The sequence below is a fragment of the Canis lupus genome, chromosome 15, assembly GCF_003254725.2.
Source record: "Canis lupus dingo isolate Sandy chromosome 15, ASM325472v2, whole genome shotgun sequence".
In the NCBI taxonomy this organism is placed as follows: domain Eukaryota; kingdom Metazoa; phylum Chordata; class Mammalia; order Carnivora; family Canidae; genus Canis; species Canis lupus.
In genome coordinates, this window is record NC_064257.1 from 60,298,820 (window position 1) to 60,323,161 (window position 24,342).

At 37.8% G+C, this 24,342-nt stretch overlaps 1 protein-coding gene and 1 long non-coding RNA gene across 4 annotated transcripts in view; one reads left to right on the forward strand and one right to left on the reverse strand.

Annotated features, from left to right (window-relative positions):
• MARCHF1 (membrane associated ring-CH-type finger 1) overlaps positions 1-24,342 on the reverse strand; it is a 794,329-nt gene that overhangs the window by 422,870 nt on the left and 347,117 nt on the right. The window lies entirely within an intron of this gene.
• LOC112654818 (uncharacterized) lies at positions 10,633-12,336 on the forward strand. The gene is made up of 3 exons (XR_003133391.2): positions 10,633-10,918; positions 11,862-11,980; positions 12,158-12,336. It is a non-coding gene; the product is annotated as an uncharacterized LOC112654818 (long non-coding RNA).

Consider the following 24,342-nt stretch of genomic DNA (forward strand, 5'->3'; position numbering starts at 1 on the left):
ACTACTTAGTAACAAGAAATCATATGAAAGTATAAACCTTACTAGAAAAGGCAAATATACAGTAGAGGTAGGGGGTTAATTACTTAAAAGCTAGAGTGAGGGTTAGAAAATGAAAGTAGTAAAAATAACATTAACTAAGAATGAAATAACCCCTAACTACAATTAGTTAAGGGACACACAAGATAAAAATATATAAAATGTGACATCAAAAACATAAAATTTATGGGGGGGGTACAAATGTAGGAGTTTACACTGTGTTCAAACTTAAGTTGATATCAACTTAAAACAGACACTTTTATAAATAGAAGTTTTTATATTTAAGCTTCATGGTAACCACAAAGCAAAAACCTACAGTAGACACACAAAAGATAAGGAAGAAGTAATTTGAGTGTACCACTATAAGGAATCACAAAGGAAGAGAACAAGAGAAGAAGAAAAGAGAGGAACTACCAAACACCCAGAAAACAATTCACAAAGTGGCAATAAGTACATATTTATCAATAATTACTTTAAACGTAAATGAACTAAATATTCTAATCAAATACATAGAATGGCCAAATGAATATCAAAACTCATTTATATGCTGCCTACAAAGAGGACTCACTGCAGACATAAGGTTGATGCCCTCATAAACTGAAAGTGAAGGGATGGAAAAAGATATCCATACAAATGAAAACCAAAGAAATATGGTGCAGCTAAACTTTGATATCGGACAAAGTATACTTCAAAACAAAGAGACAGTGAAGATCATACATAATGATAAAGGAGTTAATACAACAAGAAAATCTGTAAATATTTATGTACCTAATAAAGGAGCACTGAAATATAGAAATCAAATATCTAAAAGGAGAAATAGATAGCAATGCAATAAAAGTAGGATACTTTAATATTCCACTTATATCAATGGATAGATCATCCAGAGAGAAAATAAGAAAAGCATCACCCTTAAATGACATATTAGAACAGATGGACTTAATACAGAGCATTCCATCCAAAAGCAAGAAAGTATACATTTCTCTCAAATTCATATGGAACATTCTCCAGGATAGATCAGATAATGAGCCACAAAACAAGTGTTATCAAATTAAAAAAATAATCAAGCCATCTTTCCCTACCACAATGGTATAAAACCAGAAATCATTTACAAGAAAGAAAACTGAAAATTTCACAAATATGAAAAAATATGTTACCTAATGACAAATGGGTCAATGAAGAAATCAAAAGTGAATTAAAAAAATATCCTGAAAGAGTGGAAATACAAGACAGAAGTTCATAGAAAGAAATGCCTATTTCAAGAAACAAGAAAAATCTCAAGTTAACAATCTAAATTTACACCTCAAGGAATTAGAAAAAGAAGAACAAAGCCCAAAGTTGGTAAAAGAAAGGAAACAACAAAGATTACAGCAGAAATAAGTAAAGACTAAACAGACAATAGGAAAGATCAGCGAAACCAAGAGCTAGAAGAAGACTCAGGGGAAAAGCTCCTTGACATGAGATTTGATAACGATTTTTTGGAAATCACATTTTTGGAAAGCATAAGCAACAAAATAAAAAAATACACAAGTGCAGCTACATCAAACTAAAAAGTTTCTGCACAGGAAAGGATACACCAACAAAATGAAAAAGCAACCTACTGAATGGGAGAAAATATTTGCAATTCATATATCTGATAAGGGGTGAACATCCAAAATAGATGAAGAACTCATACAACACAATAGCAAAAACAAGTCAGAGTAATAATCCAATTTAAAAATGGGCAGGGAAAAAAAGAAAATTGAAAATAAATAAAAATGGACAGAATATCTGAATAGACATTTTCCCAGAGAACAAACACAGAGAAGGCCAACAGGTACATGAAAAGATGCTTGACACTACTAATCATCAAGGAAATGCAAATCAAAACTACAATGAGATATGACCTCACACAAGTCAAAACAGCTACTATCAAAAAGACAAGAAATACGAAGCGTTCACAAGGATGTGGAGAAAAGGAAGCAACTGTGCTCTCTTGGTGGAAATGTAAATTGGTGCAGCCATATGGAAAACAGTATGGATGTTCCTCAGAATATTAATAATATAACTACTGTATGAACCAGGAATATCATTTCTGGGTATTTATCTAAAGAAACAAAAACACTACCTCAAAAAGATAGACGCACCCATGTTCATCTCAGCCTTATTTGCAGATAAGAGATGGAAACAACTTAAGTGTCTATCAACAGATGAATGGATAATGTACACACACATACACACACACTGAAATATTATTTAGCCATAAAAAAGAATGAGATCTTGCCATTTGCAACAACATGGATGAGCCTTGAGGGCATTATATGAAGTGAAATAAGTCAGATTGGGAAAGAAAAATACTGTGTGATTCCACTTATATGTGTAGTATATACAGATACATATATATGATGCATGCATGTATCTACACACACACACACACACAAGCACACAGAAACAGAGAACAGATTGGCAGTTTCCAGAGACAGGTAGTGGGGGTGGGCAAATGGGTTAAGGGAGTCCAAAGGCACAAACCTGCAGTTATTAAATCAATCAGTCAGTCAGTCATGGGGATGCAATGTATGGCACGGCAACTACAGTTAACGTCACTATATTCCATGTTTAAAAGTTGCCAAGGGGGCATCCCGGGTGGCTCAGTGGTTTAGCGCCGCCTTCAGCCCAGGGCGTGATCCTGGAGACCCTGGATCGAGTCCTACGTCGGGCTCTCTGCATGGAGCCTGCTTCTCCCTCTGCCTATGTCTCTGCTCTGTGTGTGTGTGTGTTTCTCATGAATAAATAAACAAAATCTTAAAAAAAATAAAAATAAAAAAAAATTAAAGTTGCCAAGGCTTTAGGAGCAGACATGCAAGCAGCAGCCATAGTGTTGGAGGTGGTTCACAGCAGCAGAGGAAATGGTGGAGGTGGCTAGGGAGGCTTCTACGGTGGTGATGGACATGGTGGAAAGTAGAATTCTCAGGCCATTCACTGGTGGGGCAACTGAATCTACTTTGCAACAAAGTCACCCATTCAAACAAGCTAATATGGAGCCCACATGGAACCTACCAGACTATACCTTACAGCTTCAAGACCCTGCAGTACATCACCAGGTGTGATTCTTTGAAGGGAGCTTCAAAGTCACGAGAAGAAATGAACAATCGAGAGAGCCTTATTCAGAAATTGGTTTGAAAATTCAACTGCTCTAGTTTGGATTAACCCCTCTCCTGCTTTTTCTCATCCCAATCGGCATTTATAATTTTGTGACTGAGGGTCACTTGTTTATTAATGTTCTGTGACTTTAACTTTAGACAACTTATTATATTGCTGTCCTGTTGGCTCAGTAGAGCTCAAGATATCAACCGTTTGGAAAAACTAAACTTACTCAACTTGGCAAAACCAAACCTTGGCACACAGGTGTGATACAACTTAACAGGAATCCTCAATTCATCCGTAGATAAGAGGGGAAATAAAAAAAACTGAGGCAGTACCTTGTGTTAGGACTTTCTGGTACTTGCATCCTGGAGAGAAAAACATCTGAAGGCAGAATTAGTTTCTAATGTGGCAAACTGGACTAAATCAAAGTTCTGATTTGCTCACTCTACCCTGGATAGGCACCCAGAATCTTGGAGTTGTTAAATATGAGCCATCCTTGGCAGGATGAGGTGCCGTGTATGAATATACTCATATAGATTTCACAGCATTCTTCAAAGTTAATGTAAATACTAAGTAATTTCTCTTTTAATGTTTAGGTTATTAGTTTTAAGGTAAGCAAATGTGGGCATACTACTCCTACGGGAAAGTTTTAAAGATTTAATAACAAAAGTATTTGAAGGAGATTTCAACTGGTTAGATTCCTTTTTTTTTTTTTTTTTTTTTTGGTTAGATTCTTCTAATGCCTGCTGTAATAATACTGAAATGGTAGGATGGCTGGCCATGGGAGTGACCAGTCTTTTTATGGGACTGGTTGGATTTTGGTCTTTCAGGCATGCTAGTGTTAGTGTCCTTTGGTCGAGAGGATATGAGCAGAAGGGATCATGCAGCAGGCTTTATTTTAATGCAGATTCACTTTACTTTCTTTGAGCTGTGCTGAAATGTCAAAATGGCTCATACCTATAGACTGTAGGTCAGAACAGCAACAAACTGAAATATTTGAGATCACACAGGTTGAAAATACGTAATAAAGTGCATAAGATGTCTAGATAGTGCAGCTGCAGTCTGTTGTAGTTGCACAGGTTCCCAGTATGGTTATAGTCTCTCTGTGATAAGCTTGGCCAAAGGTGATTGTCCACCACTAAAAATGCCTCTGCCACTTGGAATTCTGTTGCTGCTTTTGTGACCGGAATGTAGTGGTCTTTAAAATTTAAGGCAAAATCTTTCTTAAAGTCCAATAGGTTTTCAAGTATATTGTGCCCTGTTCTAAAAACCACTAAGTAGGTGCACCTGACAGTATTATCATTTGCGATGCCACTATTTCACTTAGTCTAGGTTTAGATTCTTGTATATTTTGCCCATAACTTTTTACAAAGTACTTATTTTACTGCAAAGAGAAGATATACACACACATATATATATATATAATAGAGAGAGAGAGAGATCTTGTGTACGTGTCCTTAAACTTCCAATCTTAGTTTTTCTCGTAGAGATTGTTGAACACAGCTTGTTAAGAACTAGATTCTGAAATTTTACTTGGGACCACAGAATGACACTTGAGAGAAAACTATTTGCACATGACAGATTTTAGATCCTTTTTGCTTCTAGTTTGTGTAGCATTTATTGAACATTTTGACAAATATTTCTATAAGTCTAAAAGTGAATTCTTTAAAAGTTTAAAGAAACTCAACCAAACAATAGTACAAAAACACTGGCACTCGAGTGTTGAATGTTACCATATGTGAAATAATGTATTTCAGGGTAGTGTGAGCTTTTCATGTTAAGTTCTAGTAAGAGAGTGAGCCAAATTAAGCAGACCTGACACTGGTGATGTGACTAGCTGTAAATTGTCAGACAAGATATAAGACAAAATTGGCAACTTGAAATTAAAGCATGCCAAGCTTTTGATACATTTGTCTTAAAATATTAATGAAACACTTGTGGGCACTGATAGGAAGTATCCACATTCCCAAAGGTTCTGTGAGTTTTGTTTAGTTCTGTGTTTTGTTTGGTTTTCAGTGACTGTCTGGCATGTTTTCAATCCTCAAATATGTGGTTATCTTTGTGTAGTGCCATAATTGGTGACTTGCATTCAGTTTTATCAGCCAGCAATACTTTCAGTAAACAAGAGGGATTGAAACTTGCTGAATTTGGACACTGAACCTCTCAAGTCACTCACTGTAAGTTAGTAATTGCTCATCGTATTGGTTTCAGATGCTAGCACACCATGTGCTGTGTTTGAATTTTACTAAAATAAAAAGTTAAGCCATAATAAATAAATAAATAAATAATAAATAAATAAATAAACAAACAAACAAACAAATAAATAAAGTGAAAGTTCCCGAGAGAGTACATCTTAAAAGTTTTCTCCACAATAATAAAAAAAAATATTTTGTGACTGTGTATGGTGACAGGCGGTAACTAGACTTATTAAGGTGATCATCTCACAATATAAACAAATAGTAAATCATTATGTTGTACACCTGAAACTAATGAATGCTATATGTCCATGAAACTTTAATTTAAAAAAAAAAAAGAAAAAAGGTGGGATCTATAGCCACTGCTGGTGCATCTAGGTAAAAATGACTAAATGGCTACTGCCAAAATTGGTGCTGGGTGGAGTTTGAGGGCTGGTCATAAAAAGCAATGCAGCTTCTGATTTGTTTTCTGGAAAACTCACTCAGAACCTGTGCCTCCACGTATGAAGTCTAATTAACCCAAAGTACCATGCTGTGAGGATGCAATGACACATGAAGAGGTCACGTGTAATTTTTCATTTGGCAATCCTAGTCTTCTGATCCTCCAATGCAGATGCCCAACATCTAAATGAATGAGCTTTCAGAAAATCTCAGTCCCTAGTACTGAAGCCACCTCAGAGTCACACACTTGGAGTCACAGCCACAAACAGTAAAACATCCCACTGCATACTGTCAGATTCACAGAGAATTCATGAACATTATAAAATGGTTGTTTTAACCTATTAAGTTTGGGGCAATTCATTGCACAGAAATAGCAACTAAAATACTATCTCATAGAGAAGTTGTAAGTTATCATGAAAAGTACTTAAAACAATTCCTATTGAACTTGCAGTATGTGTTCAATAATTAGTAATAGATTAATAATGATGATTATAAATATATGAGTGTGTGTGTGTGTGTGTGTGTGTGCAGCACTGATTTACCCAAAGGGAAAATACTTTTCACAGTACAATTCATGTAGAATTGAACCAGGCCAGTAACTTTAAGTTCAATAGCTATAACAAAAAGTCATCACCTTTGGGATCCCTAGGGGGTTCAGGGGTTTAGTGCCTGCCTTCGGCACAGGGCGTGATCCTGGGGTCCAGGGATCGAGTCCCGCATCGGGCTCCCTGCATGGGGCCTGCTTCTCTCCCTACCTGTGTCTCTACCTCTCTCTCTCTCTCTCTCTCTCTCTGTATCTCTCAGGAATAAATAAATAAAATCTTTAAAAAAAAAAAAGTCATCACTGTATAGTTGAAGACCATTTAAAAGCTATTCAGCATGATGTTATTTTGTTAAGTGTTACCATAATTTAGGGGAAAAAAACTGCTTTCCATAAGTACTCAAATATTCACAAAATTATCCTATACATATGAACTTTCAAAAACTTTCCCTTCAATATCATTGGCTATTTTAGCTCTTCCTAACATGGCCTGTTCTTTTTAATGCCTAAAGAAACGGGGGAAAAAAAGAGGCAACTAAGAATGTTACCACAATAAAGATGAAGTACAAAGAACTATCAAAATAAATAACATTTATCTACAGTATTCAGTTTTAATTAAAAACCTATGAAATTTTGAAAAATATTAGCATAAGTAAGGAAGACCTGGCAATATGTACATGGAATAAAAGTGAAATTTCACACGTGGAGCATGTGTTGCTCTGCAAATTCTTGACTCTGGAGAATTCTCAGTCTAGCAGCTAAGAGACTAAGGTTAAGAAAGGAACAGAAAGCCTTAAGGTTAGGTTTCACTTATCTAAAGCAAATAGATATGGTCTGTACAAGCAGAGGTCAGAGTGTTGGCAAACTTCAAATAGCAATGAATTAGCTTTTTATTTTTTTAGGTCATTATCATTATAAAAGGCTCCTTCTATGATGCCATGTGACCCTAAATATTTCTTCATCACCTCATCATTAATGGAAGGTATTAATTAATGAGTCATGTTCACTATGAGTAATAAAATATGCTGATAAGAAATATGGTGAACACAGGGAATTGCTTTCTTTAGCACTTTCATTTATCAAACACATAATGGTGTTTATTTTGTCCCAATGAATCTCCCTTGCATTAGAAACATTAACTCATTTTAATTCTCATCACTCTATAAAGTAGTCCTCATATTTGTCACTATTTTACACCTCAGGAAACTCAGGCACAGATGTTAAGTAATCTCACCAAGATCCCACAGCTAAGTGCAAAGCTCAGATTTGCGCCCAACATGCTTTTAATGACCTCACTCTTGCCTCTCAACACAGACAGTATCAAGTGACATGAAAGAGATTCCTTCTAATTCTAAAGTGTGAGTTTCTATTATACTCCCATTGGGCACCAAACAACATGTCTGAGTTAGATGGTAACACCAACGATCAAAGGTGAATCCTTTGCCGTATAATTGGCTAATCGTATGCAGAAATCCCTTCCTCCAAAACTTGAAAGAACTATAGTCGTAGTTTCACAGTAAACGGTCATATAGAAAGTAGTTCCAGGTTAAAATAAAACATATTGCTAGAATCTGAATTTCTAAAGCTTCGTAAAATTTAACAGGTCTCTCTCATATTTTGTAATATCATGAAAATTGATTTTGAAAAATAAAATTGGAAATTAAAACTGTGCTGTGGACCTAAGTCTACACGACGTAAGCATATAACTTCCACATATGAAGCATTCATAGCCGTTCACTGCTCCATGGAGCTTTTTAGGAATAAGGCAGGAATAATTGGTATGGTTTATGGATGGGAATAACTGCTATCTGTAAAGAATTTAATAATTTGTGAAAACATACACTGCTGCCTCACCTAACAAATACCTTTTTACTCTGTATCTTACGCTTGAGCTTCATTTGCTGTGCCCTGCAGCACTGCATGTCCGATGGTTTAGTGCTGCCAGTACTTTTTCCCTAAGAAACTTTCTGATGTTGACATCAAAAGTACAAATCCTAAAGAATTCAAAGTGTTCCTCTGTATCAGAGAATGTGTACTGTATTCTTTGGCCGTGGTTGGGTGAAGGGATCCTCTGCAATTGTTTTCATACCCAGGTTTGCAAGGTTTGATGAATGGAATGATCAACGTGTAAAGTGAGAGGCTGAAAGCCCAAGTCAGACACTCAGCACCCCAGAACACTGTCCTTTTCTTCAATCTCCTTGTCACTCTTTTAAGAGCAAAGTCTTATCACCAGTTGTACCCTCATGTCATGCCTATTTCAATTATTTAACAGAGCTGCAGAGACAGGAAACAGAATGAGTATCGAATAGATGTCATTTCTCATCTTCACCTGGAGGTTATGAAGGCTGCTCCAAGTGGCTCTGGGTGATATTCGTAGGCATGAACTAGGGGAAAGCAATACTTAGACTGCTATCCTTTTTCCTCATCAGTGCTTCAGATTACGGGATTCTAAATCCACATTGGCATTGTCAGTGCTGCAAAAGATCGAGTTAAATGCTGGCCAATCAGCAAGTTCTAAAAATCCTGCCTAATTAAACAAGCGTGGCTTTATCTATGCCTCCCATGCCCCAAGACACCTCCACATCAAGATTTTTGATCAACGATCTTTGAAACACAATGATCATACTGAGTCTCATTAAACCAGCCATGAATGCATAATAAAAGTTTTTAAATGCACACCAGAGAGGACTTTTGACAGTCTACCTGCCTAACGAACAAACAAACAAAAAACTGAATCAAATCTGTAAGGACAGAACAAACTGATGGTTGCCAGAGGCAGGTGGGGGTGGTGCGTGGATATGCACAATGGGTGAAGGGGAGTGGGGGATACTGGCTTCCTTTCTGGAAGGAATAAGTCACAGGAAAAAAGGCACAGCATAGGGAATATAGTCAATGATACTGTAATCCAGTTGTATGGTGACAGATGGTAGCTACACTCGAGATGAACGTATCATAATGTGTAGAGGTACTGATTCACTATATTGTACACCTAAAACTAATATAATGCTGTGTATCAACTATATTCAAATTTTAAAAGTTTTAAAAATAAAAAAATTTTTAAGATTAAAATACTGTTCAAGGTGTATCAGCATTACTGTTTTGAATAATTTAATTGTCAATAAGATGTGTTATTCAGTCTTAGTTATTAATGAAATTACCCACAACATCTGTTTTAAACAAGAAAACTAATGTACATTATGGTAATGTCATTGCTGAAAGTAAATAATAATCTGGATATTTCCTAGTCTTCATTATATAAAACTATTTCAGTACTATTAGTAGACTCAGTGGGATTCGCTATAATAAGCACATAGGACTCTAATATTCCACTGACACTCAGAGGTTGGAAAGTATTCTTCTGAAGAAAAGAGAACTAGCCTTCTTCCCCCCTGGTATTCTCCGCAAAGCATTTCACATCTATTAAAAATGTATTTCAGTTAGTTAAAACAGAGCGTTCTGGGTAAATATGCACAGTTACTCATAAATTAATGTCTGTAATTACTTTACTTGGATCTCAGCTATCTCCGAGCTCTGAAGTCAGCTGCTGCTCAAGTAACAATACAGAAAACTATGGTGACCACCCTTTGACAAAGAATCCTTCAGCACCCTGTTATGTTGTGATATACACTCAACCAAAAAAAAAAAATGGTTTAAACAATAAAGGAATTGAATCACTTCACTGGAAAGTGGTTTGGTTTTAAATAGGGGTTGGTTTCAAGCAAGGACTAACCCAGTCACTCGTCCATACTGATGCTCCCTGTATCGATCTTTATTCTATACACAAACCTCTAACTGAAAAGAAACTGGAATTTTCCTCTTAGAGACTTCTAATTTTTGCACTTACTCATTTATACTTATGTTACAGAGTAATTTTTTTCCCATTTAGAGGTGTTAAGAGCTCTACTCCAAATAACAAAAGTGCTGCAACTCCCTAGGGTAGAACACAGCTAAAGAAAGAGCAGGGGAAATGTGCACATTTCTTCCTCTGCCCTCCCTATTTCCAAGTCAGCTTCAGCATCAGAATATCTCTGGTCAGCCTTGAAGCTCCAACCTTTTCCCTCATAATGTCCAAATCTAGAACTCATGTTCTCATATAAACTGTCCAGAAAAGGAGAGTAAGTCTATTCCAGAGGTCTTCAGGAATAATGCGACTTCCCTCCCCAAAAGTCCTTTAAAGGATTTTTCTATGTGCCATTGATTCTGGTGGAGTTATAGAGCTATTCCTGAACCAATTATGATGACACAGTATCATGACATACTGACTGGTGTAAGGCGATCAAGACCCTCCCCAATCGCAAGGCTGAGGAAGGACAGGGTTGGTTCTCTGAGCACTGGTACCAGAAGGAAGAATGAATGATACGTAGCAAGACAACAGGTATCCCCTAAGGGTGAGCCCTCCCTCACTACTCAGTCCTATCATACGTGAGCCAAATACACCTTTGAAGACAATCATGGCCTTTACGTGCCCAGAGTGGAGCGAGACCAGATGATTACGTTCAAGTAATAACAGAAGAAAATAAAACATCCTTACTGTTTAAACAGGATCTAGTAAATGTACTTTTTCTCCAGGGGACAAGCTGAAGAGGTAAGTGACTCACTCAAACTTAAGAGGTTTTGGTGGAGCTGGACTCCATGTCCTGTATGCTTAATCTCAGTGCAGTGTCCTCGCTACTGTTCTGCCCATTATTATTTAATTATATCTTATTTTCTGAATTTTGACTAAATTAACTCCAGCTATATTCTATAAATGGGACCCATTTTATATACCCATCTGGACCTTATGGGTCATAGGCAAGTAACTTTAACCGCAAAAACGCAAACTCAACCTATTCAGAGTCTAGCAGATCTGGGGATTATATTAACTCTTTAAATCTTTGGGACTGTACTTTTGTGCCTTGAGGAACAAATCACCAAATGCAGTAATAATAGAAAGGACACTAGACTGGCAGTCACAAGGCCTGTATTATCGTCCCAACTTTACCACGAACCAGTCATGTGATGTTGGCAAGTTGTTTATTCTCTTTGGGTTTCCTTTTTGGAATTAAGAATTTTTAAGAGGCTTTCTAATTCTGGGGTCACTTTTTTATTTTTTAAATTTTATTTATTTATTCATGAGAGACACAGAGAGAGAGAGAGGCAGAGACCAGGCAGAGGGAGAAGCAGGCTCCCTGCAGGGAGCCCGATGTGGGACTCGATCCCAGGAACCTCGGAGTCATGCCCTGAGCCGAAGGCAGACACTTAGTCACTGAGCTACCCAGGTGCCCCTTGGGTCATTTGATTTCTAAAAATTTTGCTAAGGAATGTGAAAGAGTTATGGTACCATAATTACAAAGAAACACATAAAGTGTGAAATTAGATCGGCTAATCTCAATTTAGTCTCTGGCTTTGAGATTATGTTATTTAACTTTTATGATTTTCTACTAAAAATAGAATTAATCAATCATCTTCCAGATAAATAATAATTTATCCACTCTGTTCAAAATGAAGAATATATATCAAAATGCCATATTGTTTTCAATTCCCTCAAGTTGCCAGGTCAGCAACCAGTCTGAATAAGGAAAGGTAGCCCAGTGTGGCTGTCCTTGGAAACGAGAGTAGGAGGAGATCTTGAAGGGGGCATCCTAACCCTAGGAAAAAGGAAGGAGAGGTAAATATTCATTTAAAAAAAAGGGGGGGGGGGGAATTGAAGTAGAGAAATATCATAAAATCATGAAAACAGTAAAGAAAAATGTACCTACAATCAAAGGTGTTTTTGTTTGTGTGTTTTTCTCTTCAAACCTTCTAACGCATGGCTGCCATGCATGGTCAATTTGTGGGCGAGAAGAGGTTAGAAGAAAAGCATCTGAAGCCCCTTTTCTCCTCTTACGAAACTATCATCTGAGATATGGACTCTGTGCTGACGGAGCGTGTGGCAGCACGCAATGCAGGTGGCAGGAACACCCCTGGTGTGATCTCTGGTTTATTCCAATGTTTGAAATACAGTAGGCCTCAGAGACATTGGTTTATAAATCTTTTTTTTAAATAATAAATTTATTTTTTATTGGTGTTCAATTTGCCAACATACAGAATAACACCCAGTGCTCATCCCGTCAAGTGCCCCCCTCAGTGCCCGTCACCCATTCACCCCCACCCCCCGCCCTCCTCCCCTTGGCTTATAAATCTTAAATAATTATTTTTTTTAAAAATACATGCTAGTTGGCTAAATGTGGGAATTTACATGATCATCATAATTTCTAGTTACAGAGTGTGAAATTAAGTCACACCTAGAAGTCTAAGAATTGGATTACCTTTGTAAGAGACAGAGGTCAAGAAGCCAAATCTCTAAGGTGAATTAATTGCGGCCTAACACGTGGTGTTAATATATCTAAAAAAGAAGGGAAAAGTGGATTAACGGGAGCAAAGTGTGGCCCACTCACGGAAGTAGGCAAATGAGATTTAAAGAAGCTGGACTGGTCAATCTTTGTACCCAACTAGAGAAAGAGAGAGCTGGAGGGATGCGGAGTTATGAACCTCTTTATAGAGGGACCTTCCCCGGTGGCTTCCTCAGGGTCATGGCTTCTCAAGATATAGATGAACCGACCTCACTCCAAACCATCTAATTTTCCTCACTGACCCCATGCTATGAGGTTAAATCTGTTTGCTAATTTCCCTTCCAGAACTTTCTTGGATCTTGCATTTAAGCATTCCATATATATATATATGAGCGGAGCCGGAGCGGGTGCAGTTGCCTGTCATGGGCGGCCTGCCCAGCCCTGCCCCTGCCCCTGCCCTGGCCCAGCCCTGCCCCTGCCCTGTCCTTGCCCTGCCCCAGCCCTGCCCCTGCCCTGCCCCTGCCCTGCCTCAGCCCTGCCCCTGCCCTGCCCCTGTCCTGCCCCTGCCCAGCCCAGCCCTGCCCCAGCCCTGCCCAGCCTAGCCCTGCCCCAGCCCTGCCCCTGCCCTGCCCCTGCCCTGCCCCAGCCCTGCCCCTGCCCAGCCTAGCTCTGCCCCTGCCCTGTCCCTGCCCTGCCCCTGCCCTGCCCCAGCCCTGCCCCTGCCCTGCCCCGCCCCGCCCCGCCCTGGGGACCCCGGCACCGAAGGGAGCAGGCCCGAGGGCTCCGCGGGGAGGCCCGAGCACCAGGGCGCCCCTGCAGCTCCCTGTGCTCCCGGGATCTCCTGGCTGGGGTCCCCGCGGGCCTCCTGTTGCCTCCCGGGGAAGCAAACAGCCCCTGCCAAGGGTGGCACCGTGTCCTCAACGGTTAATACAGGGCCGGGGGGGGGGGGGTGTTAAATGGTTAATCAAAATTTCTGCCCTTGAAATTAAAAAAAAAAGAAAAAACGCAATCTCCCAGTAGAGTGAATTCTCAGAATACATTACATTTTTCAGATGGCTCTCTCCCGTGATCACTCCCTCCTTGTGAGGGGATTCGGGGATTTGTCTTTAAAAGGACAGAATTTTCTTTTTCAATTTAGATGCACGTGCTTTATATTTTCCAGACGTTGTGAATAGATCGGATCTCTCCGCATCTTTTGTGTTTCTTCGCCCCAAAGGAAGCAAAATTCCAAAAATCTGTCATTTTTACACATCCTCAGACATTGCTTATAAGTTCTAATTTGTCCCCAGTCACACAGGAGATCTTCAGAGCAGCTTCTGGCTGCAGTGCATCTCTAACTAGCTCTGTATTCCACAGCAGAAATGCCCTTTCCATGTGACGGCTCTAGGTCTTTAGAAGTCGGAATAGGGACAAAAGGTAGAAAGGAGAAGTATTGTCCTTGGCAATTTAGCCAACAATAATCACTATGAAGATTGCTTAAAAAAAAAAAAAAAAAAAAACCTAACAAACAAAAAACCTTCATTTAAAGATTTGCAGAAATAAATGCTTCAATATACTTTTAGGTTTGCTCTAATGTGAGTTCCTTTTGAGTGGCCCCCCTGGCAGGAGCTCTGCAGCGGCACACGCCCTCACTCCTCCCATGCAGCGGGCTCACCTGCGGAGGTATCATGACACATAAATACCTGAGACTCACTTCACCAGAGATCCGAGTTCAATAAGGCCGCAGCAAGAACCTGAAGCGGGCAGGTCTTAAGAATATCACAGATGAGGGTGCCTGGCCGGCTCACTGGGTTCAGCGTCTGCCCCAGCTCAGGTCAGGGGCCTGGGATCCTGGGATCAAGGCCTAGGTCGGGGCGCCCCCCCTCCGCCCCTCTCACCATTTGTTCTCTCTCTCAAATAAATAAATAAAATCTTTTTTAAAGACTCACAGATGATGCTGATACAAACCAATTTTGAGAACCACTGCACTATGTCAATATAATAGCTTAAGAACAATAAGCTAATTAAAGTTTGCCGTGTGACAAATTTCTGCTTTAAAATAGTAAAAAACAAGAAGGTTAGGAAGCCCTAACCCTGGCGTTTGCTCATCATCACTCTTCGTTTACACCGGATGTTTGTTAAATACAGAAGTTTCAAGGAAGGGACTAAAAGCCAAACTCCTCCAAAAATGCCATGTCCAAAGTTAAATTGATGATAATGCTTAAAAATTGCTGTAGCTTAAGGATCACACCTATGACCTGTAATTATGAGGTGGGTAATTCCTTACTTTAAAAATAATCAGGGGAATCTCTGGGTGGCTCAGCAGTTGGGCGCCTGCCTTTGGCCCAGGGTCCTGGGATCGAGTCCCACATCGGGCTCCCTACACGGAGCCTGCTTCTCCCTCTGCCTCTGTCTCTCCTTCTGCCTCTCTCTCTGTGTCTCTCATGAATAAATAAGTAAAATCTTAAAAGAAAAAAATAATCATTAATCCCTCTGTCTAGAAGGACTATCTTAATTAAGAGAAGGTTGGAAATAGAAGTCTGTAAATTTAATGGTGTGTGACAAATACTAAAATGTAAATTATGAATCTGTTTAGAAAAAGTAATATTGTTAGTGTTTACCTCCATGAAAAACTCCATGAAAAGCTAAGGCAGCTTTCCAGATAATTTAGACTCCAGTACTTTTGCTTAAAATATTCATTGATGTTACAGGAAAGGAGATTTTTAGCCTGAATTAACTAAATGGCTGTCTTAATCCTTTACCTCATTATGCATGTGAGTTATCCTTTGTTTACTCAGAGATTTTTCAAAAATCAGATTTGAATTTCAAGTTAATGTGATTTATGTGGTTGAGTTATTTCAATTAGCTTTATCTCGAAATTTAAAATGTAAATCACATTTCAAGGAAAAGGATATTTACTTCCTGGAGCATTTTAGATACTAAACAAGAGAAGGTTTATTATGGTTTTTCAAGTAAATGCTTCCGAAATAACAAGAAAAATGAATAACCAGGATATTTAATAAACATTTAGCTGGTACTGTATTAGGTGGTCCCATAAACTGGATTTCCACAATTTTGAAACTACTGAGGGGGGAAAAGGGGCTTTTAACACTCTGGGGTGCTCCACGGCCTTAGAACGCTGGAACGTAACATCACCTGACGTCAATGACTTGGACCTAACACCTTTCTTAAAGAAGCTCCCAAACTGTTCTGCCAACTAGAAGCATGGAGTTGCTCTGGGATGACTCATTGTGCAACGATCCAAACCTAAAAAAAAAAAAAAATGTTGTGGAATGCATTTCTCCTATGGGAGCACGGTCCATCCTGCGCAGTAATTAAACCCTAGGGAATAAACGAGAGGCCTGTTACGCATTCAACAACTGAGCACTATCAGGTACCGGCCAAGCTACCAGACAGGAGCTGTGGATTCTGGAATCATTCAGCTAATTTGTATCTGTGTACACAGTCTCAAAACATGATCCAGACTTCCAAACTTGATTTTTGTGGAAACTATTCACTCTAATTAGTGTTGAAACCCCTTCTGGAACATTCACTCTCCACCTGGACACTATTGCATACTCATGCCCAAATTACATTTGTTTTGCTTCCACCCTGTGGCTTCCAACCCTCTGGCTCTGGGAACAGTACCTCAATTACTGCCTCTGGCTACTAAATTTGGCATTTGCAGTTGGTAATTCTAATGTTAGGACGGAAGCTTTCTCTAAGAGATTCTAAATTTGTTCTTGATGACCTAAGTCGTCTCCAGTTGTAAAAGAAAACAGAAAAAATATGCATCTGATTTCTCTAAGTAAGACCTACTTCAATCTTTGTCAGCTTAAAAAAAAAAGAGAGGCCTCTAAAGGGTATATTTTTACTATAATTAAGGAAGAAAAGAAACACAGTATCAGGCAAAGACAAGGAACCAAGTAAATATCTGCTGATGCATTAACTGGACAGCCTCATAATGCAACACACATTTACTGAGAATATTCTATGTTTTCTGAGCCATGCTAGGGATTAAGGGGTAGGAGGTCATACAAAATTATAAGGGACAATTTCAGTAGTCAAGGAGTTTGCTGTGTCACTAAGGAGATATGACAGACACAGGTCAGTCAGTCTGAGAAAGACATGGGACAATACAATCAATATTTGAAACACAATACAGAATGTAAAGTGTCAAAGAAGATTTGAACACCAAACAAAATCATCACAGGTGTAAATAGATGATCTTAAGGAGGAACTGGGGTCCAAGTTGGGGCTTAGCAGAGAGAAGGTCTGTAGTCACTTCCTCACAGAGATGAGTGTGAGACTGGCACGTGCAAGTTCAAGACACTCGTTGAAATAACAGAAAATTTGTTTAAGTTTTATCAGTTGGGTTAGGCCACACATGGCCATTAGCATGTGTCACTAACTAAAACTTGGGGAAAGAGAGGAAAGAAACCAGGCCAATGGCTAGAAGAAAGAACAAGTCCATGCAAAGCAGTATCTAAGTTGTAACTGCATCAAGGGCGGTCATATAAGTAATAAAGATAAGAACATTAAATGGATTCTGAAAATGGAAACAAGGCATCTTGAGTTGGGGAAAGGATATTTCATAACACATCCCTGTTGATTGAGTGGGTTTTGGACCCACCAATGAACAGTGCACCTGATGGCCACTGTCAGAGGTTACTGGGAAAAACAGGTGAGCAAGACATCACGGCATTAAAATTTGTATCTCACAGAGAAGGGGGAAATCACACAGAGGGGGGCTATTTCTACCAGGGAAATGCTGAAGCATATGCTAATGTAGAGTTATAGAAAATTCAAATAAGCAAAACAAGATCAATGTGAAAAAAATAAAATTTCAATAAGAAAAAAAATAAAAACAATTAAAATTTCTGGTTCTAGGTTTGTAACAAATCTGCATTGTAATGAAGCATTTCTAAATGGGTGTGTTTTCCTGGGTTTTGTCTGACTGTGGAAATCCGACCGTGATTCTATTTGGTATGTGCAAACACCCTTCGTAATTAGAAGAATATCCATTCAATGCAGAAATTCTGTCCCTAAAAAAAAAAAAAAAAAAAAAAAAGAAATTCTGTCCCTGAAGACTTTTCAGAAGCAACTGAATGATCAACCTTCAATACTAAACACAGGATGATGGGGTCAGATGACCTCTCCAGGTCTTTGATTTTATTCTTTGGGAAGTATTGGTCCTAATTTTGGACACATCTGTTTTCTGAAGTTGAAAGCAGACTACAATGGAGCCAACGAATTTATTTCAGTCTTTTTGAGAATCAATGGCAATTGTCATTGTCACAGTTACATAAAATGTGTGATAACTATAGCAGGCACTGAAATACTTCTACTAGACTGTATTTTCATATTATGCTCATGACAAAAGAGTCTCATCAGAAACAGAATCTCCTTCCTAACTTCATAGGACTATCTTTGCTCCATTTTAATTTGCTGAGGAAGAGAAAAACAATCATTTTGTTCAATTCTCTAAAAAACACAAAACAACTGCATGTTGTAAGTAATCAAAAATCTAAGGAAGGGGGACACCTGGGTGGCTCAGTGAGTGAGAGTCTGCCTTTGGCTCAGGTCATGATCCCGGGGTCCTGGGATCGAGTCCAACATCGGGCTCCCTGTGGGGAGCCTGCTTCTCCCTCTGCCGGTGTCTCTGCCTCTCTGTGTGTCTCTCATTATTAAATAAATAAAATCTTAAAAAAAATCTAAGGAAGGTAAGCATACATTAATATTTAATCAGCTTTAGGAACATAGTTTAGGATTAAATACAATAAAATATGTTGTACTTTATTTTCTTGGTCAGATAAGTGAAATTAAAATTTTGTTTAAAAAACAAGATTTAGGGGATCCCTGGGTGGCGCAGCAGTTTGGCGCCTGCCCTTGGCCCAGGGCGCGATCCTGGAGACCCGGGATCGAATCCCACATCGGGCTCCCGGTGCATGGAGCCTGCTTCTCCCTCTGCCTGTGTCTCTGCCTCTCTCTCTCTCTGTATGACTATCATAAATAAATAAAAAATATATAAAAAAAAAGAGTTTAAAAAAAAAAAAAACAAGATTTATTTTGGCAAATAAAATTAAGCAGCCTTGTCTCCAAGTACATAAATCTATAGTTAATCTTCGTTAATATTCTCTATGACTTTCAAAATACTAGGGTATCTGACTGAAGAAAAAGCAAATAGGATCAAAGCTCTTAGGGTAAATATCTATTTCTTCAGACATCTTCAGAAAATACAAAGCAGTCATCCAAGAAGGATCGATTGGCATCCGTAGCAAATTGGAGGCATGAGAGAGGGTATTCAAGTGACTTGCTTCAGAACCTCCCCACCCTTATCTCTAAGTAGTGGGGGTGACAGGGCAGTGGCTCTCCCTCCCCTTCCATATTCTGGAACTTAACACTTATGTGTTTCAAGTCTCATAAACCCCAGCCTTCTCAGAGCCTAGCAACACAGCTCCTCTCAGCCTTTTGATGACTTAAACAAGAAAACAGTGGTTTCTCCTCATTCATGTCAAAATTCTAACAGTGCATCAGAAAATTAAAGAGCAAATTTAACTAAGTGCTTCTTGTATGGTTTTAAGATACTAAGCAAAGGAGAACTGGCCCTGACCATCCTAATCAAGCAAACACACACAGATGCAGACACACATGAGTGCATACACACAAGCACATACACAAAAACACAAAACAAATGATGTCATTTTGGATTCCTAACTAAAATGTGAGTCCACATATAAAGTTATATGTATCTGCTCAAATATAATTTATTTGTATTCCCTATACATAAACCTCTCTTTCTAGTCTATTGAGTTTAAGTAGAAAACAGAATCATAGAATTTTGTATTTAAAAGAAAAATCAGAAAGCACCCTACCATTTTACAGATGACCAAATTAAGTCCCGGTAGACTGAATGATTTAACATAAGTGAAGACTAGTTGATGGCAGAGTCAATGCAGAACAATCCCCTGATTCACAGAGACTCTTTGCCCTTTTGCATGATCTGAACCAACATGATGAACATAAAGCTTAGATGAGTTTTAAAGTAAAAACAAGTTATTTTATTTGTTTATTTATTTATATTATGCTTTTACTTTCTCTTAGTGAGTCTGAAAGAAATACATTTTGTAGTATAATTGTGAATTACATGTATCTTCTCTTTGGAAATCGTCCTTTACTAAAGATTTTTTTTTTAATTTCTGAAAGAGCTCATTTTTATTATTCAAGGAATAATTATTGTTTGAGGATTATCTAGGTTTTTTTCCTTTTTTTTTTTGCTCTCATTACCCACTGTTTATGAAAAAAAAGTCATTAAGCCAATGTTATTAATGTTCTCAGAGTAAATTGTATTTAGGACAAATGATTCTTTTGACAATATAATCAGTACTTTGAAAAGTCATGTAAGAAACAATAGGTCAAATTCAGAAAGCAAATCTATATATTCTTCTTTCATATCTGGCAGATATTCATAATAACAAAATCATTATTATATTATATTTTGCATTTTCTGTCACTAAATAGGATGTTATCTCTAAAATTCCAAAATAATCAGCAGACTTGGGCAATTTTTCCATAGTCATGAATGTCATGGCCAAAACATTGTATCTAATATCACTGAGAGAATGAAAGTGTAACTGACTATAGGAGTATTGATTTTCTAAGTTATTTATGGACAGTCACACATTTTTAGCCAACCCTAATAAGCATTTTTCTTATAGAGAGTATCTTTAATTCAGGGTGGTCCTATCAGATGAACATATATCTATTTTATTTCACCTAGAATTTTTCTCAACCAAATGTAAAAATTATCACAATATTTTTAATAGGGAAATAGAACTTAGAAATTACCATCTTTTGACAAAACCAATACATAATATATTTTCCAACTTTTAAAATGAAAATTTGATTTACCCACTTTACTGAATAGTTTTAATACACTAAATAAAGCTTTTATAAGATAAAAAAATACGCTGCCTTAAATAATATATGACCACTAATTTCCCAGTTTTTGAAGCTTAAGGTGTTGGGTGTTTTTGTCCAAAATAATAGAATCTAAGAAATAAATAGGTCTAACCCAAAATTGAGCAATGTATTTTATGAGACCAGTGAGTCTACAAAACTATTTCTTGATCTTTTTGAAGACAAATTACTTATCCTTATTTTTTTAAAAACTAGCATATATTCCTTGTAGACCTTTGGAAATAGGACATGGAATCCCACCAGAATTTAATAAGACTTCTTTTCAATGAGTTATACTACTCCCTATAATGGGTTGAATTATGTCTCCCACAAATACATAATTCAGCCCTAGCCCACAGTACCTTCTTATTCTATATGGAGAACGGTCTTTAAAAATGCCATGGATTTGAAATGAGGTCGTTAGTGTGGGCCCCAATCCAGTACAACTAGTGTCCTCAAAAAAAGGCGGGGGGAGGAGGGAAGAAGTTTGAACACAGAGACAGACATGCATAGAGATAGACTGCTGGGTGAAATTTGGGGTTGTGCTGCCATGAGCCAAGGCACTACCAGAAGCTAGAGGCTGCCACAGATGCTTCCTTAATGCTTTCAGCAAGAACAGGGCACTACTGACACTTTGATCTTGAACTTCTAGCCTGTAGAACTGTGAGACAATTAATTTCTGTGGTTTACCATCCAGTTTTTGGTACTTTGTTACAACAGCCCTAGGAAACGAATTCATTCCTATAGACAGGTTCTTCCAACCATTTTTACTCTTAACCCTCCCCTAAAAGTGTAATACACTTTTACTGAGCTACTAAAAAATAACTGGCTATAACTCCAATTGAACAATGTACTTTAAGAGACCATTGAGTATAGAAAAACATCTCTTGATAGTTTTGAGAATATTGCTTTCCCCTATTCTTTATAGTTTATATTTGTGGCAGAGTTTTAGAAATAATTAAGTGAAATAAGATAAGAGTTACTCATTAACTTAGAGTAGCTAATATAATGGTCCCAGAGAAAAAAAGTGTGCTAAATTCACTATTTCCTTTGCATACATTGTTATTTTTAAGATTGTTATGCTCTAATCTATTTTCTGATATGAATGGAAATACCAACTTTTAAATTTACCATTATAATAAAGTTAATGGAAAATAAGGAACAACTGAAACCTTAACTCCTAATTTCATTGTTTACACTTAACACTTTTTTTTATGCATTAAAGCAGTTTTGGTTAACCATTACCTACTTCATATTCAGATGGCTAAGATAGGTATGATCTCTTTCTAGAAAAGAGGAAAGTAATCTTTAAAAGGATAAATTTACATTTCAGCTATCCTGGTTTTTAACTCTATGTAATAGACTATTGCTCATCAAATCTGGTGACATTTTTCTTCAGGTTAGAAATACTTTCTGGTGGGAGGCAGATGCTGGGTGTACAAAAGTTAGAAAGCAATTTGCTGAAACCCAAGCATCAAGAAAGACATGTTACTCATTTTGCCTCCCATGAGAGCAAAACCAGGAAAACCTATGAGGCATGATATGTAATATGTAATATATGCAATATGTGTAATATGTAATATGCTTAAAAGGACCAGATGAAGCAGAGGGTCCTGAGGATTGTCTTAGGAGAAGAGTAGTATTTATTGGTTTCTAAGATCGCGTGTCTTTTTAGAAAATGAGAATGACAGGGCAGCCTGGGTGGCTCAGTGGTTTAGCGCCGCCTTCAGCCCAGGGTGTGATCCTGGAGACCCAGTATCGAGTCCCACGTCAGGCTCCCTGCATGGAGCCTGCCTCTCCCTCTGCCTGTGTTCTGTGCCTCTCTCTCTCTTTCTCTCTCTCTCTCTGTGTGTGTGTGTCTCTCATGAATAAACGAATAAAATCTTAAAAAAAAAAAAAAGAAAATGGGAATGAGAAAGATCAAGAGCCAGAGCATTAGTTAGGTAAGAGCTGTGAGCATCAAGTCCAAGGCAAGTAGCTAAGGATAGAACAAGAAGACCAAGGATGATATAGTGAGATCCAAGACCAGAGAAAAGCAGTTTTGAAAGTAGCCTGAGAATGAAAAGTGCACACCGGTGTCTGCATTCTGTGTGTTCTTGTATGTGTAGTCATAGAGGCTTGAAGGAGCCAGAAAAATAGGATAGGACAACTGGTAAATGGTTGAACTCAAGTTGCAAGCCAGGTGTATTTCGAAGTAATGGAACATGTATTCCCTGTCTTGAACCTATTTCAACAGTTAGAGGTCCATCTGAGTCAATATGAGGGAAAAAAATCATGACAAACTAGAGCTCTGTGGAAATAAAAAACAGATATTCTTTTAGTTTGAACCTTAATGTCCAAATAGAGGATACACAACCACTTATTGAGACAACTAACAAATAAATGTAAAAATCTTTTTAAAGACTGAATTTGTGGTGAGTATAGCATAAATAGAAGTTGAATCACTGTGGCACACCTGAAACTAATGTGACATTGCCAAATTTAAAATAAACTGGATTCAATAACTTTTGAAGTATCTTTTAATGTGGAGACTGTGACATCAGATTTGTGTTTACCTAGTATGTAAGATTGCTCCTTGTGTAAAGATATTAGCATTATGATACCATATACTTTATTAAAATAAGATTCAATATGAATAGTCAGAGAGCCAGCTGCTATTGATGGCTTACCATAAAAGATAGCAGAGAAAATGAAAGAGAAAACCACAGGGAATAGGAGGTTAGATCTTATCACAGAAGACTTAAGTCATCAACTTGTGGCAACAAATGTAAGGAATTTACCTGCCGAGATGTTAAAATATATTGTTTGTCGATTACACACTCTTTCTAACTACAGTGATTGACTGAAGCACACACACATGAATTCTACATTTATAAGCTCTAAAAGGAGGAAGAAATAATATGGACAGTTTCCTAAAACAGTTAACTTTGAAGTACTAAAGATTTTTTGAAGTTATTAGTATAAGAAAATTTCAAAGAGAAAGACATATTTAAAGAAGATTAAAGGATATAAAATGAAGCATGAAATGCTACAAACTATTTGAAAATGGGCTATTCAATATTTAAGAGCATTATTATTACTCCCTAAGAAGAATAAACCAAAAGATTTATCAGATGTATACTACATCATCTTTAGAGGATGCTATCTGTATTTATGGTTAGATCTCCAAAATCTATTAGAACACTATAATAATCATTCAAATATTTTATTTTTAACAGTATTAATGATTGTCTAGATTTTTCAATTTCCTAAGCCAATAAGATTCTGAGAGTTTTCTCTCATTGTCTTTTCTATAAACACCATTAATTATTAACACAGGAGTACTATGGTAAATTAAATGAGATAATGCCCATAAACTTCTTAGCATATGACCTGTCATGGAGTAAGCACTATGTACGAGTTAACCACTCATGTCTGCAATTTAAGATTACATCATAAATGTTTCAATCATAAAAACTGTACTTATATTCAAAAGAATAGGAAACTAAACTTTTAAAAATATAATTGGGTATGTTCTTTCCAACTCTTAAGAAAGGGGCATCCGATCACACAGTAAAACTCAGAACCTTTTTTTCAAGATTTTATTTATTTGACAGTGAGAGAGCACAAGCAGGGTGGCGGGGGGCGGAGAAGGGGAGCGCAGATGGAGAGGGAGAGGCAGGCTCCCCACAGAGCAGGGAGCCCAAGCAGGTCTCCATCCCAGGATCCTGGGATCAATACCTGAGCTGAAGGCACACACTTAACCGACTGAACCACGAAG